The sequence below is a fragment of the Oryzias melastigma genome, linkage group LG11 (assembly GCF_002922805.2).
Source record: "Oryzias melastigma strain HK-1 linkage group LG11, ASM292280v2, whole genome shotgun sequence".
Taxonomy (NCBI): Eukaryota; Metazoa; Chordata; class Actinopteri; order Beloniformes; family Adrianichthyidae; genus Oryzias; species Oryzias melastigma.
The window spans coordinates 14,250,515-14,267,367 of NC_050522.1; the positions used below are offsets into that span (position 1 = coordinate 14,250,515).

At 36.4% G+C, this 16,853-nt stretch overlaps 1 protein-coding gene across 1 annotated transcript in view; it reads left to right on the forward strand.

The window, feature by feature from the left end:
- The first annotated feature begins 11,053 nt into the window (after positions 1-11,053).
- Positions 11,054-16,853, forward strand: part of LOC112161520 (plectin) — a 12,797-nt gene continuing 6,997 nt past the window's right edge. The window contains exons 1-2 of the mRNA XM_024296708.2: positions 11,054-11,529; positions 16,487-16,601. The gene's annotated coding sequence lies outside the window, so the exon portion shown is untranslated. The remainder of the gene's footprint in view (positions 11,530-16,486; positions 16,602-16,853) is intronic.

Consider the following 16,853-nt stretch of genomic DNA (forward strand, 5'->3'; position numbering starts at 1 on the left):
AGATTTTCAGTTTCTGAGAAACTTATTGAGAAGAAACTTATTGAGTCATTACACAACACGCCATTACTTCTCCACCCTAACGGCAAGACAATTATTTTTCTTCACGGTGGAATTGAAATAAGTCTGGTGTAGTTATAAGGTAGATCTCAAGTTCCACACTTTTCTAAAAGCCTTGAGCTGCTATCACTTTCACTTCCAGCCTGTTAATAGAATTTATAAAATGTCTTCATTAATTTTGTCTATTAGCTGTTCTGCATTAAATTAGTCTTATTTTTTACCTTTTAGTCCATGGAAATCTGTCTTCCTCCATCCTTCTACTTTTGTTTCCACACCTGGTTTTACGACTGCCCTATTAAGCCAAGTATTTTAATTGCAAATGACTCGGACTTTATTTACTATTTTATATTTACTCAATTGTTTGAGAAAATCATGTTCCCGTCCATCTCCAGAGCTGTCCTCAATAAAATATCTAACCATTTGGTTTTTTTTATCCTTGATAAATACGATCTAATTGACATTATTTTAATCTTTTCAATTATTTTAGCTTTTTACAGTACCACAAAAAACCTCATTATTCTACATAAAGGTCAAATCACGACTCTTTCACACAGTTTGTTTCAACATAAAGATAAAAACATGACAGCATACCAAAAAGACAACAGTTTGCAGCTAATCTCTGGACACGCCCAACAGTTTGCCACTGTTTCAGACTTCTTATCAATCTGTGTGAGGAAACACTGAAACAGACTGCTGGTTTGGCTGGAATGTCACTCTGCCACCGGTGGGATTCTGCTGACTAAAGAGAACGAGAAGGTCCGTATACGGGCGGCACTTGTCTTAGAGAAGATTGTAGCTCACCTTTGGATATGCTGCTGTGTAGATTATGACTAAAGATCTTCTCACACTAGGTAATTAGCACTTAACTGTGTTGTGGGGTCCAAACAACTAGTTGGCTACTAGAAGTTTCACTGCCGTAGCAAGAGATGACAACATGCAGCAGACTAGGCGTTCCTGGTAGTCAGTGAAAAAAGTTAAACATTGGATCAATTAACAAAAGTTACTTTTTTTTTCATCAAATCAAAATTTTGGGTTGATGGTCTACTCAATTAAAAAAAAATATTAAATACTAATAATTTTAAATGTAATAAATTACAGAACTTTTGTTAATTGATCCAATGTTTCATTTTTACTGTGTAGATTATTAAATTTTTGCATTTTTAGAGAATTTCTGAGCTCAATAAGCCAGATTTCCTATTAGTAATACATAGTCTCCTCCTAAATTGTAGCCATTTTTTTGTTATTCTAAATATTTTGCATGATATAATACATTTCTAGCTACCCCTTCGATTCTTTAAATTAAATTTTCATTCAAATTAAAGGAAGAGGTAAGATAAATATTTGGCAACACAATCAGACATTCTAAGGGCAGTTGATGTTCTAATTAAGTTCGTGTCCAGTATAACCAAACTGATCGCAAGCAGAACATAGAGAAACAGAAGGCAGAACCAAACAAAGACTACAAATACCTAAAACTATGAGGAAAACGCATATGGGACACAGGGGATCTTTCAGTGAGCAACAACAGACCAGAATTGAAAAGGCTAAAGCTGTAATTGCAGCTGCCCTTCAGTGTGAATACAGGTGAGGGAAAATGCATAAACTTGTATGGGGCAAACAAGTGGCCCACAAAATATCACAATTCTATGGGCTTGATGAGGCCAGAGGTTGAAAATGTGGATGCACATTTTTTTTTATTTTGGCCACTTTGCGGGCGGCGGATCATTAAAAATATTTGGCAAGTGGTATTATTTTTATTTCTTCAACTGGTCTGGGTCGTTGAATTATTGGCTAAAGATGTCCTAGATTGATTTTAGGTATTGGATCGGTCAAAATGAACCAATATAAACTATGAATCATCGGCAACCAAAGATTATGATACGAATCTAATTGTTGTTAAAATGAATCTCTAGAAATTGCCCAATCAGAGCGTAATTTTTTTAGCATCATACGGTCACTTACATATCTCCTGCACTCTTCATGCATGTAGCATTCACGTGCAGTCAGGGCAGGGGTGTCAAACTCAATCACACAAGGGGCCAAAATGCAAAACACACCTTAGGTTGTAGGCTGAACAGAATAAACATTTATTGAAAACTCTAAAACGACATGTTTTAAACAATAAAACCATAACTTTTTAGCATAATTTTGAACTAAATATATAGTAATACCTGCAATAATACTGTGTGAATGATATAAGCTGAATTTGGCCACGGAAGATGCTAGTTCTGATAGCTAAAAATAGTTTAAAATGCTGAAATTAATAGCTAAAAACACTAAAGCTGATTGCCAGCTAAATATTAGCTAAATGCCAAATTGGCCTAAAAAACTAAAAAAAATAAATAAAAAAATAGGTTACCAGTAGCCAAAACAGCTAGCATGTGGCTGAAAAAAGCTCAACTTCAAAATAGCCAAAAAAAAATGGAAAAAAGCTTAAATTAGCCAAAACAGATAGCGTGTAAATATTAGCTAAACAGCCTAAAAATTTTAAACAAAGAAGCCTAATTAACTAGCATGTATCTTAAAATTTTACCTAAACTCCAAAATAGCCTAAAAAATCTTAGTAAATGCCAAATAGTCCAAAAAGCTAGCAGAATGACATTTTTTAAAATGCTAAAACTGTAACTTTTTATCATAATAATGAAAAATAAAATGCAGAAATAATATTCTGGAATAGATTAACTTAAATAATTTTCAGTATTTTACTCTCCATTAAAAAATATATTTTGTCAAAATTATACAAGTTAGAAATAAGGGCAAGACAACATCGGGCCATCAATAACAATAAAATAAAATCCTCTGGAGGGCCCCCGTGTCTCGACTTTGACACATGTGGACTAGAGAGTTGAGTAAGGGCACCATCTAACACATTACTAGTATGTCATGAGTGCATGCGACCTCTCCTCTCTCCACATGCAAGGATGACCATGCAGCACCAGCACTGGTCAACCCTCACTTGTAGGCTTTAGGTACATTTAACACAAGCTAAAGATAAAACAAAACTTGATACAAGTGATAGAAATAGAGAAAATTGGATTAAAAAGCAGCGATCCTTTCATAAACTGGTTTAACTGCCTCGTTCTGTCATTTAATGTTCTTAACATGTTTTCTTTTAACATCACACTTCATCACACTGACAATGAATGCTTTTCCTCCCACTCTTCGCTCTCACATGTGTTGCTCCATTCACTGCTGAATGCACCAATGAATGCAGCTTTTGTATCAACCTCAAGTGTTAGTTTTAAAGCATCATTTCTTCTGAGAAGTTCTGACACAATCTGCAGTGAATCATAGACAAAGCTCCATGAACTAATCCTTTCTATTCAGATTAAACTGTCTGAGAAGAAAGTGAGTATTAGTTCATATAAAAAAACTCATCCAGGCACAAAAATGACACACTTTAGAGTTTCACATAGGAATAGTGAGCATTAGCACTAATAAAATAGCACTAATTCTTTCTGGCTAAAACAGACAGCAAGTATTATTGTAAAAAAATCCTAAATCAAACAACTCTAATTTTAGCTAAAGAAGCTGTGTTGGGTAATCTTAACACAACAAAGTGATTAAACAAAGTGTAAAATGTAAACACTTAGCATGAATCACAAATTGTTCACCAGTGTTGTTGTCAGTGTTAGAAAGCTGCTCATCAGTTTTTCCAAGAAAAGAGAAGATCCAGTATTACCTTGAGTCACACAAACGGTAACTGTTCATTTAAATAGTGTTTATCACTCAGTAAACACCCACAATCGTCTTTTAATTCATCATACAATTCAGGTTTAACAGTTGATTGTAAAGACGAGATCCTGGTGATCTACTCAAAAATCAAGAGGCATCAAACTATATTAAATTAAAAAAATATTAAAGGTCAAAAGTATTCCTAATAATTATTAATAGTGCTAGAATCTGATTTAGTTCAGATTAATCCAATAAAGCCAAATGTCTCAACAGTATTTCAATAGAAGTCTCTGGTAGATTAGGTTTACACCAGGGTTGTTCCCTCTGACTTGATGCTTGAACTTAGTTGTAAATCAAACCAGTGAAACCTCGTCAATCAACTCTGGTACAGTATATTTACGCTTAAAGACAATTGATTGTACGTGCACCAAAGAGTGAAAGTAAACCTTGGGATTAAATGACATATATGTCATGCTTCTGAATCCGAATGAAGCGAATCACATGAAATCTGGAGAAAGTCTGGTGGGTAAGACCATCCAGGTTTTCTTCTCCAGGCTTCTTCTTTTCATTTCCTGATTTAATTTCCTACAAGAGAGCCAGCAGTTGTAGGAACTGCTGGTTTTTTTCCAAAGTTTTTTGTGTTTTTTCCCAGTCTTTGGTTTCCTTCAAAGAACACACTGGGTAAAACGCACTGAACCAAAGAAAAAGTCTAGAATTAAGAAGCCCTATAGTTAAAAGAATGATGAATTCCAACTCAGTTATTGATAAAATCCTCCATTCTACTTGAAAAATATTCAGTAGTAGAAACAAAGACGTCCACTGATTAAAAGAAACATTATAGAGTAACCATCATCCATGATTGGTCAAAAAAGTACTTGTAAAGCTGTTATAAAACCACAAAAACTACATTTCTCAGTACTAAATAAAGACATAATGATCTTTAGTCCTAGTTACACTTTTATTTCATTGTTTTTCTATTACTAAGTGAAGCCAAAATGATTTTCACACCAAAAAACTAACAACTAGAGATTACCTTGTTTCTTTAATCTTATTTTTCTTTCCCTTTCTGTATTACTTCAACAGCGTTTTAAGGAATGCAGCCACACAGTTGCATAACATGTAAGGATTTGTCCAATCCATCTCATTTTTCTCTACTCCTCTTTTACAGCACCAGTGTGTCTTTGATTACTGTTATAAAAGTAGCATAGACTTGAATAGCGCTTTACTACTGTCCTTGAAGGCCCAAAGTGCTTTATAGTATATTACTCATGCACACACACATTCACACACTGATGGCTGCTTCTCTGCTGACCGCTGGTGTCAACCTATAACCACCAGGAGCGATAGGTAGAGTGTCCGCCCTGAGATTGGAAGGTCGTGGGTTCAAATCCTGGCCGAGTCATACCAAAGACTCTAAAAATGGGACCCAGTGCCTCCCTGCTTGGCACTTAGCACTAAGGAGCTGGACTCGGGGGTTAAACCACCAAATGGTTCCTGAGCGCGGCTGTGTCTGCAGCTCACCGCTCCCCTAGGGGATGGGTCAAATGCGGAGAACAAATTTCACCCACCTAGGTGCGTGACAAATGGTGGGACTTGGGACTTTAGGTCTTTTATTTGGGGAAAAAGATGTTAAAAGCTTTATGTCAGCAAATAAGTCAATTTTTCGTGGTGCTGCATGCTCTACAATTGAACTTTCATATTCATCACACCACGGTTATGTAACATGTTCCTGCTTTAGTGCAAACACCGATTCATTTTTCACTGAAAATTGCAGCTTTCTCTTGTGGCCCCTGGCTCTCAGACCCTCCTATCCCTAAAGTTCCATTTCAGACCTGTTGTTACAGGCAATAGGCGTCATAACCGTCGCACAGAGCTGCAGAATGGCCACAAACTAAACTGGTTGGGTCAAAAATGAGTGTAAAAAAGAATTTAAAACTTTTACATTAATATATTGTCAAGCACATCCAGTCTGACTTAAAGTGAATGCAAGCATTATTTATTTAAAAGCAACTGCTGGGTAAATATTTATTTCTAATTTGGTATAAAAAAATTCAAATTCTTTGAAAGATATGTTACCAAAAAAAAGTGAATGGAAATTGATTTTAGATATTCTGCATTTACTTAAAAAAATAAAAAAAAGGGTTTTCTTGGAAAGTGATGAAAGATGTCATTAAAGCCAATCTTGTGTAGATACTAACAGCCCAGAGCAGAAGTGTTCACTGGGAGCCAAGCTCATTTAAAGATCCCTTCTTACATGTGAACTGTGCTCGATCATTCACTGGCAGAGGACCTTCAAATGCTGGGTGTGGCAGACGTGACAGATAAGGAGTGAAAGGATTTCTTGGCAGAAGAATGCAGCAGGTTGTTGAAGAGCTTGTTCTCATGAAGGTGCTTCAGGAAGTTTTCATCAGATAACATAGAAAACAGTTAAACTCAACTCAACAGACTAGTTTGAGTGCAGAGTGGCGTCTGTGTCCGTGCAAGAAAAGATATAGCTCAGTCTCAGTTTTAGGGTTAGCTCAGTTTTGAAGTAGATGTTTTTAGATCCTGAAGGATTCATTTTAGCTCTGAAATTTTGTTTTTGTGGCAGTCAGCTTTTATGTTCCAATGCTTTATTAGTCTTTCCCAGAGGTCAGAGTGAGTAGCGGCACCACGACAAGTATGTGCTCCTTTTTTCTTTCTAGTTAGCATCTTTAGCACTAATTCAGGGTTTTCTCCTGAGAAGTTTTCAGAGAAAGGAGGATTGGATGGACTTTGAGATGATAAAGGTGGGAGTCAAAACTAATATGAAGGGAATCATTCTTGGAATGTAGTCTAAGTTTCTGGCAAGCTGGGAAAGAGTGTCTTGCATGAGTAGAAAAAAGAGAATAACAAAATTTTTTTAACACGAATGTTGGAGTAGTTTGGATAAACCCAAAAAAAACTTGCATGAGCATTTATTTCTATGCCAAAATTGTGTTTTCTTTCACCTTATGTTGAGTGTCTGGTCTGTACACTACCACCATATTTGTTTTTCCTTTCAGAATTTACCCAGAATTAGGACAAGGAACCCCAAAAGGTTCCCCCAAGTGGCTGAAGAAGCATATGACACAACTGTTTCACACCATTCACGTCCAAAATGAGTTGAGATAGGGTGTGACACGGCAAAATCTTCTGGCACCATCTTGCTTCCAGAAAAGAAGGGCATCTCTTTTGTTTGCACACCCATCTATGATATCTGTGGCCTCCATCAGCAGTGTGATGACACCTGCTGCATCGCAAACATTTCTCCAGAAAGATTTTAAGACCAGAAGACGTATGACGCCCCTGCAGGAGGAATTCATCAAGGATCAACAGATATTTATATGAAGTGCTCCTTCATTGAAAACAAATATTGATAGGTAGAAGATGATGCTGGTTAATAGAAAAACCAACGATGATGCAACAAGTTGGCGCTTGCCAACAGTGCAAAGGATAAAGAAATTCTCTCTGTTTATCTCACTTCTACTTGACAGATGTTAGAGCCCAATGGCACAACCAACATCTAGAGCCAAAATATACAAAATCTAAATTTCACAATCTAAACTCCCAAAAATATTCATGGCAAGCTTGGCTCAAACAAAGCGAAAATTGCAATGAAACGCATTACCTTGAAGCCAGGTGTCAACAAATTGGCACAGAATGTGGGAAAAAAAGCCCCAAAAGTGAAAATACAAGCAGGTGCCGGTGATGGAAATCAATTTAATGACACGAATGAGCTTGAAATGAGTAAAAAGACTGACCTGGCTGGTACAAACTGCATGACAAAGAACAGTAATATATGCATAGGTGTTTAAATGTGTTGAAAAAAAACACCTACTGACAGATTTTTGACAGTACAGCAAATCAATTCCTTTAGATTTGAGCATGGTTTATAATAAAATATGGGTTTAGAGGTCAGCTGCAAGGATCTCAGGTTAAATTCTCCAACATTTTTGACAACCTCCTTGTGCAGTTTTGCCGCCCCCCCCCCCTTGCAGCAGTTTAAACACATAAAGGTGATCTGTCATGACGTAACTCCCCCTGCCCTACAGTCACACCTTTATTCAATATTACACAACAAAACTTTTGCAAAAGGAACAGTACATCTGACACCTCGGCAAACAAGTTCTTTCAAAACAAAAAGCCAGTTTTACTTTTGTGTTTTTTATTACTTTTACAGTTAAAGGTGAAAAGTTGTGCACTAGCAGACAAAAATCGACATTTAAAATATGTTAAATGAAGACGTGAAGATGTTTCTCCTGCAAAGTGCGGTGCTCGACGATGATCAAACTCTGCCCACGTTTGTTTAGTAATTCGGTGGAAGAAAGTAGTTTAGCAGGAAACCTTGTTTATGAAACAGAGTCCCGATAGAGACCGATTTACTTTGGAGCAAATCCAGAGACAAAGGCGTGAAATGCACGCTCACGACAGGCGTGTTTTGAACTGGAACAGCAAAAGAAGACAGTTTTGATGTGTTTATGAAGTCATAAAAGAGACAGACATACCACAGCAACAGTTTTTGATATTTCAACCGAAATTAAAGAGATTCTTCACATCGTGTTACAACAAGAAGCTGATTATGCATTAGTTGTTTTGAACTCATCACTGTTAGAATCAGTTATAAAGAATGTTCTGTGAACCTGAGTTTAATGGAGAAAACAGAAATGTTCATTATTGTGATCTTGAAAGGAAAACATGAAATATTCCCTTCAGTTTGTGATATTTTCAAAATATGAGTAGCCGTAGTGCAAAGATAGGGCAGATTGGAGGATTGCGGGTTCAGCTTCCTACCCCACATATATGTCAAAGTGCTTGAACTATTAGTTGAGGTAGTGTAAAGCACTTTAGGATTTAAAGGAAACTATAAACCGCAAGTTTTAACTCAGATGCTGAAAAGAAAACTAGTCACAGCCATTTTTCCACAACAAAATCATGGAAAAGGAATGTTTGCACCGCCTTATTTTAATACAGCGTCATCAATCAACGTCTCAGTTTAACAAAACACCTGTGTGATGCCTGAGGCATAACATCCACGCTTAACAAGCTCCTTTCTCTTGTTTTTTTTTTTTTTTCCTTTCTTCCCACCTATCTAAATGATTGAATAGTTTTCCACTCATCAAACCTGAGATGTTTCTTCACCAGCAGCAGGCCCGCAGGACTTCTAGCTCCCTGAAGAGGAACTCGGGTGGAACAGGAGGATCTACACGTCCATGCAGAGATTCATCTCTTTAGTGGTTTCCAACCCCACCGCGGTTCTTAAACCTGTAGTAGTGAATTGTTCTGTCTGGAAAGTGGCGTACACACATTTACCTGGAAAAAACAGCCAAAAAGCTAAACTATTTAATGTTTGGTCATAATTACAATAACTTTTTAATATGTCCCGTTTCTCAATATAATATAGAACATTTATTTTTCCAACGTCTTGGATTTACTCATTTATATAACATTTGTTCATTGACAGTCAGGCCATCATAAATTTCTGTTCACTAAACATTCCTTGAAATTTCCTTGTAAATAATGCTTTGAAATAACTAACAGACTTTCTGTAAGAAATCAACGTTTTATCTAAAATAACTTAAAATTGATGACCGAAGCATACATTATTCAGTATTATTCAATGCTATAAACTTCTTGACACTGATCCTTTAAAATAAAAAAAAATTGAGTATTTCACTAAAAAAACATTAGTATACTTACAATAGTCTACCTAATTTTGGATACGTGAATCCCTCTACCGGCCTTCAAAATTCCAGAAAACTTTCAGTTCTGTTCTGGAGAAAATCATCAAGAGAAATACCAAAGTAATTTTGAGCTTCACCCGGAGGGAACTTACGCCGCCACACCCTTCTAGTTAGCTGGAAGCATTAGCTCCAAAATATTAAAAGAAAGCGAAAGAAGAGATTAAAAGAAGAAAAATGTCTGTGGGTTGTTATGTTCTTCAGGCAAACTTCTATGAGAGGAAATCCAACGCTTACAGGTGTTTAACTGTTCGATTTTATTTTTATCTTTTTGTGAACATTTACTATGCATCCAACACCAACTGCACAGCATGATTGAAAAATCAAAAAGTTGTATCTAACACGTCATTTATATTTAATTTGTCATCAAAGTTTTGAAGAAAAAGCCAAATTTGGCTGCAAGAGGTGGGTGAACATATGAAAAAACTATACAAATATGAATATCTTCATATGGAAAGCTTATCTAGTTGCAGAAAGAAGAAAGCTGTAAGTTAGAGTCAAGATTTCAAGGCTTGTCGCTGTTTTTCACGTTATATATTGAGTATACAATGGAGACAGCAGCACAGTTTACACATAGACCTTCAATGAGATCATTCTCTGTCACATATTGATACACCTCAAAATAAAAATAAAACCTTGCCTGTCTAAGGGAACACAACAGCCATTCTTGGTAATTCTACAGGAGAGTGAAAGCTCAAACAAGCTGAAATAAAACGAAACTAAAATAATCTGCAGCACAGTATGTCATGGAGAATACATTTGATTCATTTTAACCAGATTTCAATTCCTTCTATTAAATATATTGTATTTAAAAAAGAACACATGTATTAATCTAAATTAGTAAGCATGTAAAATATTGGAAATGGAAAAATTCCCCCCTTGAGGTTGGTGTAGGTCTTGGTATTAAAAAGTGGGTGTTACAGTTACAGTTTCACCTTTTTTTTTTTTTTAAATGTGAAACAACAGAAAGTAACTTTTGCACTGACTAATCTGTGAGACATGCACATTTTTTACTCTTACCTCATCTCAAGTACACACATTTTTACATGTGTCCCTAAACATCCTGTCTTAGGATGCACTAACAACACAACCTGCTCTGTGTTTAGATGTTTGACCCCCAAAGAGTGTTTCATTTGTTGACCGAGAAAGCTTCTGGGTTACTGATAAGCCAGTGTGAGGAGACATGCCAGACAGGACCGACCTGACGTCTTTTCCAGAACAACACCCGCGCCCCGAAGAGGAGCCTGTTAATTACAAGGTTAGCATCACACATCACAGTGATGATGGAGTTGGATGTATCTGTGAAAGGGGGAGACTAACCCGGGCCCACCTTTTGCCTCCTAGCTCCTCTGCCCTTCATGCTCCAATTGTGATTTAGTTCCCAAACTCAGTGTATCCAATGAAACATTTCCTTATGTCTGATTGCTTTTTATTCCTGTGTTGTTTATTCATTTTCTTATAGAACTTTAGTCTCTCCATGGGGGATATAAACTCCCAAAGGCTTGCAGAGGAACTGACTTAAAACCTGTCAAACCTGAGGGAAGATTTTTAACAAAAGAAATCTTTCAAAGCCTAAAGCTGTGCTTGTCACAACATGAAAGGTTAGATAAGAAAGATAAGAATGTCATTTTACTCTCAATCTTTGCAGAATATATAAAGAACAACTCTTCCTTTTCCAAAGATAAAAGTATCCACATAAAATAAAAATCAATTAAAGCGCAAAAACTGTTCCCAGATACAAGAACTTTCAAACCCTTCCTTGACTCTTCACCTTCAGCGAGGTTCATTTTATTTGCCGTTATTGTTTCGGGACACAATGGGGAGGCTTTGAGGAAGTCTGTAAAAAATGTCTGGCATCCTGAGTTCAGAGCACAAAGGTCTGCTGCCTCCTCGGGCTTTGGAAAGGAGGCTGCACTCCGGCAGGGGAGGGACCTGCGGACCTGCAGTATAAACGACCGGAGAGCCAGGAGCTCAGCAGAGACGTCTGGAGCGCCTCTCCACGTCTCACGTCAGCTGACAAGCAATCAGTGAGCTGTACGGCGGTGGAACTGCACGCCAGGTAAGAAGATTTAACTGAGGATGGAAACACTGACTGCATTTATGAAGAAAGATTTTCTTTTTATTGAAAGTGGCTCTGCTTTTCCTGCTTTCCTCTGAGTGGGCGGATCTGTGCTGACCAGCAATAAAACAACCAACAAAAACTTTAAAAAAGTTAGTGTTCATGACTACTGGTACTTTGAAATGAGTCCAACCTGAAGAAATCCAAGATTAGGGACACAACTTGTTCATTCATTCTAGCTTTTTTACAGCTCAGTTGTGAATGTTATGATGAAAGATGGGAATAACAGTGATAAGCATGAGTCCATGTCAGCTCTACAGGAGCCTAAAGAGGGAGTGGCAGGCTGTGAAGTGTTGATCTTAAGCTGAAAGCTGTTTCTTTCAACAGACTAGTTTAGAAAGTTAGTTACTAATAATCTTTTTTATTTGAAAAAGAAAAACACATTTCAAAGCACCCTAGGAGGATATGCAGCATATAAATGAAACATAAATCAAAAATCATGTAAAATACAAGGATTAAGAAGAATTGGCAGTTTAAGAAAAGTTTACAACCACATAACTCCCCTTGAGTAGCTGGCACTCCTCAAAACACGTGTCAGTCGTTAAAATAACCCTGCAAAATGTGTCACAACTCTGTTACTCAATGCATTTTTCAAACCCTGGTGAGAGTTAAGAATTAATAGGTTTCTTACTATTTTAAATGTATTTAATAGAATTTGGAGTATATACTGTATCTAACCATGCAAGGAAACTGCAGGCTTTTTGTTTTACTTGTGTGGGTGTGCTCATTCCATGATTAGAGCTTTTTTCTTTCCTTTGTGTGTGTGTGTGTGTGCATATATGTCAGTGTTTCCTTTACATCTGGAAATCCTGGTTGAGATAAAGGGGAACAATGTGGTAAAAAGCCTAAAAGTTAACAACTCTTCCCCTAATATTTTAATCATTAATAATTGCATTTCATTAAAAAAAATCACATTTTAAGAATTATTTCTAAATTTGGGAGTTTTATTATCATGTGTATTACAATATATTTTTTTAAAACATGTTTACTAGATGCATACAAGATTACAGGGCAACAATAAGCAATACAGTTTGGGCAAAGTTCATAACCTTTAAAATGTTTTAGTGTCTCAATTGTGATCAGTCTTTTATTTTGAAGGGTCTTACCCGTTTAGTGCTTCAGCATAAAAAGAGAAGTTCTATTGGGAAGGGCTCAGGGTGGAATGTGACTGGATTGACTCTGCGAGTGTTGACTTACTCTCTGAACTGAAAACAAATCTGAATCCTGCAGCAAAGCTGTTAAGATGACAGTTCACCAAGTAACCACTGAGCATCCAGTTGTCTTACAAAAATGTTGCAAAACCTTCATTTATCAAGAAAATGTCATTTCTTTTGATTAAGAGCTGTGAGAAGTAGACTGTGTTGTATCAGTTCCTGTTTGGCAGAAGATCAATTTAAGATATGTAAATGTTTAGAAATAAAAGTAAAAAGTGAAAGCTCCAGCACAGTATGACATGAGGCTGAGGCTTTGTGGGGTAGAGTTTCTGCTCTAACGCCCTCTGTTGGCAGCACAGCAACAGCATGCAGACACACCTACACTGAGAGAATGCAACTTTTCCATCTCGGCCTAAAATATTTTCATATTGCACAAGAGTGTTTTTTTAATGACATAAGACGGAAGCATATCTTCAATCAAAGCAGTTATGACACAGTCAGTTATGTGACTCCTTGTTTCTTCATTCAGTCATTAGTAAAAGGAAGGATTTCAAACTGTTTTACTCTTTCCTGTTTTATGAGAAACGCCTTCATTGTTTGCTGCTGATTACCCGGAGCAGAAAGGTTCTGTTTGTCAGAACCTGAAACCAACCGATCCGACTGAGCAGCAACAAGAACCAGAATGAGAGTCTGGCCATCCTGTCTTGAAGTTTTCAGAGCTGTATGAAGTTTGCAGCTTTTCCCACTTCCCAATGACTTCTGATGTTGCACAATCCAAGTAGCTTTCAAGCAAACAGCATTAATTTTAAGCAGGTGTCTGAGCCAAAAGGTGTGCACATCCCACCCACTTCACTGATTGACAAGCAGAGTTATTTTGACAAAAAATACAGTTACAAATCAAAATGCTTTTGGTGTAACTTATAAAAAATATATTTAAAAGTAGTTTTAAATTCAAATGTGTTACGTCCTGCTGCTGCTGGCACCTGGCAGGAGGGCAAATTATCTTAATTAGGTATTTATGGCAGAGGAGGCCTCACCAAGGCAGGCGGCGGGCCGCGTATCAGTTAAACCCAACTGCTTTAGTTGTGCTGGTTTGCTTCATTGTTTTTTACCCACTTTGTCCTCAGCAGTCTTACACTTCTGGGTTTTATAAAGAGTAACCTCAATTTATGTGTACATAATTCCTGATTTGTGCGTGCGTATTCTTGATTTGTAACTCATAAAATACATAATACATTGATGTTGTTTGAACTGATGTGATTTTTAAAGTTTATGAATGAATTAATTTGGTTCAAATGCTTTTATTAAAAAATAGATTTTCTTTTAGTGCATTTGTTCAAGTTTGACTGGCTTTCAGCATCTTTTATGCGAGTGGTCGCGGTGGTACTGGACTGGTACTGGTTTGTAGTTCACTTGGTAACAGGCCACAGTTTATATAAAAATAAATAATAAATAAATTAAAAAAGAAGAAGAAGAAGAAGAAGAAAAAAAAATATATGCGCTTTTTTTTAGAGTATTTTCATTTAGTGTATTTTCTGATCCTGAAGGAAGTTTTATTTTGGAAAATTGTATGATTCTGTTCATAACATCTGACTTGGTCACGTGAGCTGAAGCGGCTACCTGGATTGCTAAGTTAGTAGCTAAATAGCTAACAAAAACCAAACAAAACGTATTTTGTAAAGTTTCTTCGGGGAGAAAAGAGTGTTAAACCAAAGACGGCTTAGACTTCAGAGAACAATAAAGCTGCTGTTTACAGACAAAACCAGGAATTATTGACACAGTTGTTCTCATGTAGCAGACGCCGTTGGACACACATAGATTGAAAAATACCAGTTTTACAACAGTTGTGTCATTTTATTTTTATTTGTCCATCAAACCTTAAATGTCGGATGTAGCTGAAGCGATCATGCAGTTTTTAGCCTCCACTTTGGCGTTAAAGAAGAAATGTTCATTACAAAGTTCAAACATTTTACAGAGAATGAAGATTCAATCAAATAAAGTTGCTAATTTGTGGAAACCTTTAAAAAGAATATTTGAGAATTTTCCTACAGCAAGGCTGAATTAGGTAGGCATTCTTTCAGAAACTTTAGCACAGAAAATGTTCTTTTGAGTTGAAAAATAAACCCAACGAATGAGGATTTGTGTAGAGACAAAATATGATAAATCTATTTACCCTGGAAGATGAGAGTTAAAATAGCATTCTGTGGGGAAAAAAACTCATGTAATGTTTCATTTATGGAATATTTTTAAGTCAAAAAGAAACATCTACAAATTAACAACTTTGTTTCGTTGAATCCTTATCAACGGTAAAAAAAAATGTTGATATTTATAGACTTTTTAAAACAAAATGTCTTGTATTATGGCAGCTTCGGTCCTGTTTGAATCAGTTTGTGAAAAAATGTTTAATTTAAACCAGTTTGTGGCCTGAAAAAGGCTGGGGGCTGCTATTATACACCACAAAAGTTAACAGAATTCCACTCCTTACAAGTCAGTCCCATTCTAGTTAAGGTTAGAATAATAAAAAAGACAAGATTGTACCTTCCCGTTTTTGTTAAGCAGTGAATTTTTTCCCAGATGTTTCACTTCATAGTCCGCAGAATGTCTAGTGCTTCATTTAAAGTGGGTGGAGCAGGGCTACTTTTACCATGCAGGATGCATCGCGTGTCAACATTCTAGAGAAGAGGATGTGCTCTTAGATGAAAAAGCAAACACAGAATGATAAGGATGACAATAAGCTGTCCTAAGGTTGTAAACTGATAACTTGTTTGGGTTTAAAGTACATCTGGAAGAATGCTAGCTTACTATTGAACTCTATTGTTACTGTAATCCATTTTTCCACAGTGAATTTTTTTGAAACAATGTGGTTGAGCAACATTTTGTCTTGCATAAGCTACAAATCTATATCTTTACAATAGATTCCTTTCAAAGCATGCCAAGATTGTGTCTCTCAATTGTGATCAGTCTTTTATTTTGAAGGGCTGCACGACTTACTCCCTACCCTTTAGTGCTTTAGCATAAAAAGAGAAATGTTTCCATATATTTCAAGAAGAGTTTTAAACATTTTTAAAGGGTTTTCTTGTTAACAGTTTGTCTTATACAGTTATTAACTCAGCTAATGTATACATTGAAAATGGTACAAAGGACTGAGAGTTTCTAATGTGTTCCCACATCAATGTGTGTGTTGTCCTTTTAAAAAGTATATGATTAATTCACTTACTTCTTGTTGGAAACAAAATCTTACAATTTCATGAATACAGATGATCTAAAACGCTAAAGATAATGCTTGTGCTAAATTTCCAGTAGTTTTCTCCTTGTTGCACCAGATGTTACACAGTCAGTGTGACAAAAGTGAACTACAGTTGTGCAAACAGATTTGGCTCATTCAAAAATTTCACAGCTATTCCCTGCAGACGTTACAGACTCGTGTTCTAGAAATCAGTGTGGAGTTTTTTTCCCTCTTTTTTAACAAACATGCAGAAGTTAAACTGATAAAACATCTTAAAGCATCAGTTTAGAGGGAAAGTTCACGTCTTACCGAACTATTTTGTTCAGACGATGAAGCAAAAGTTTGCTTTAAGCAGTGACATAGAACATTTGAGATATTCAACTAGAACTTCTTTTTTAGATGTACATTATCACTGTGGATTATTGCTTTGTAATTGACACCCAGTACCTAATCAGAATCGAGCATTCACCCGGACCATGGTATAACGTAAGATAACTGATAATTGTTGTCTCCATAGGGAGAAATTCTGAGGCTCGCCGACCAGTGGGCCACTGGTGTCCATCTGGTTTGGGGATTAAGCTGTCATCGAACCTATGAGGACCTAAGACACCCTACAAACACCAAACCAAAAGGTTTGATATTTAATCTAAAAAAGATAAGGCAGTGTTTTTAAGCAAATGTTATATGTGATGTTCATTTTAATATTGTTTCACTCAAGCAAAAATAGGTTCCCACACATGATTTATACATGTGATAAGCAATCAGATGTAACCTATTTCACCCAGTGTGTTAAATGGTCAGGTCTTGGCCACTTAGGACACAGCCTCAGTTGATGACACTTAAAACTCACATTTCAGTACTTTTTTTTGTATATATAAAATACT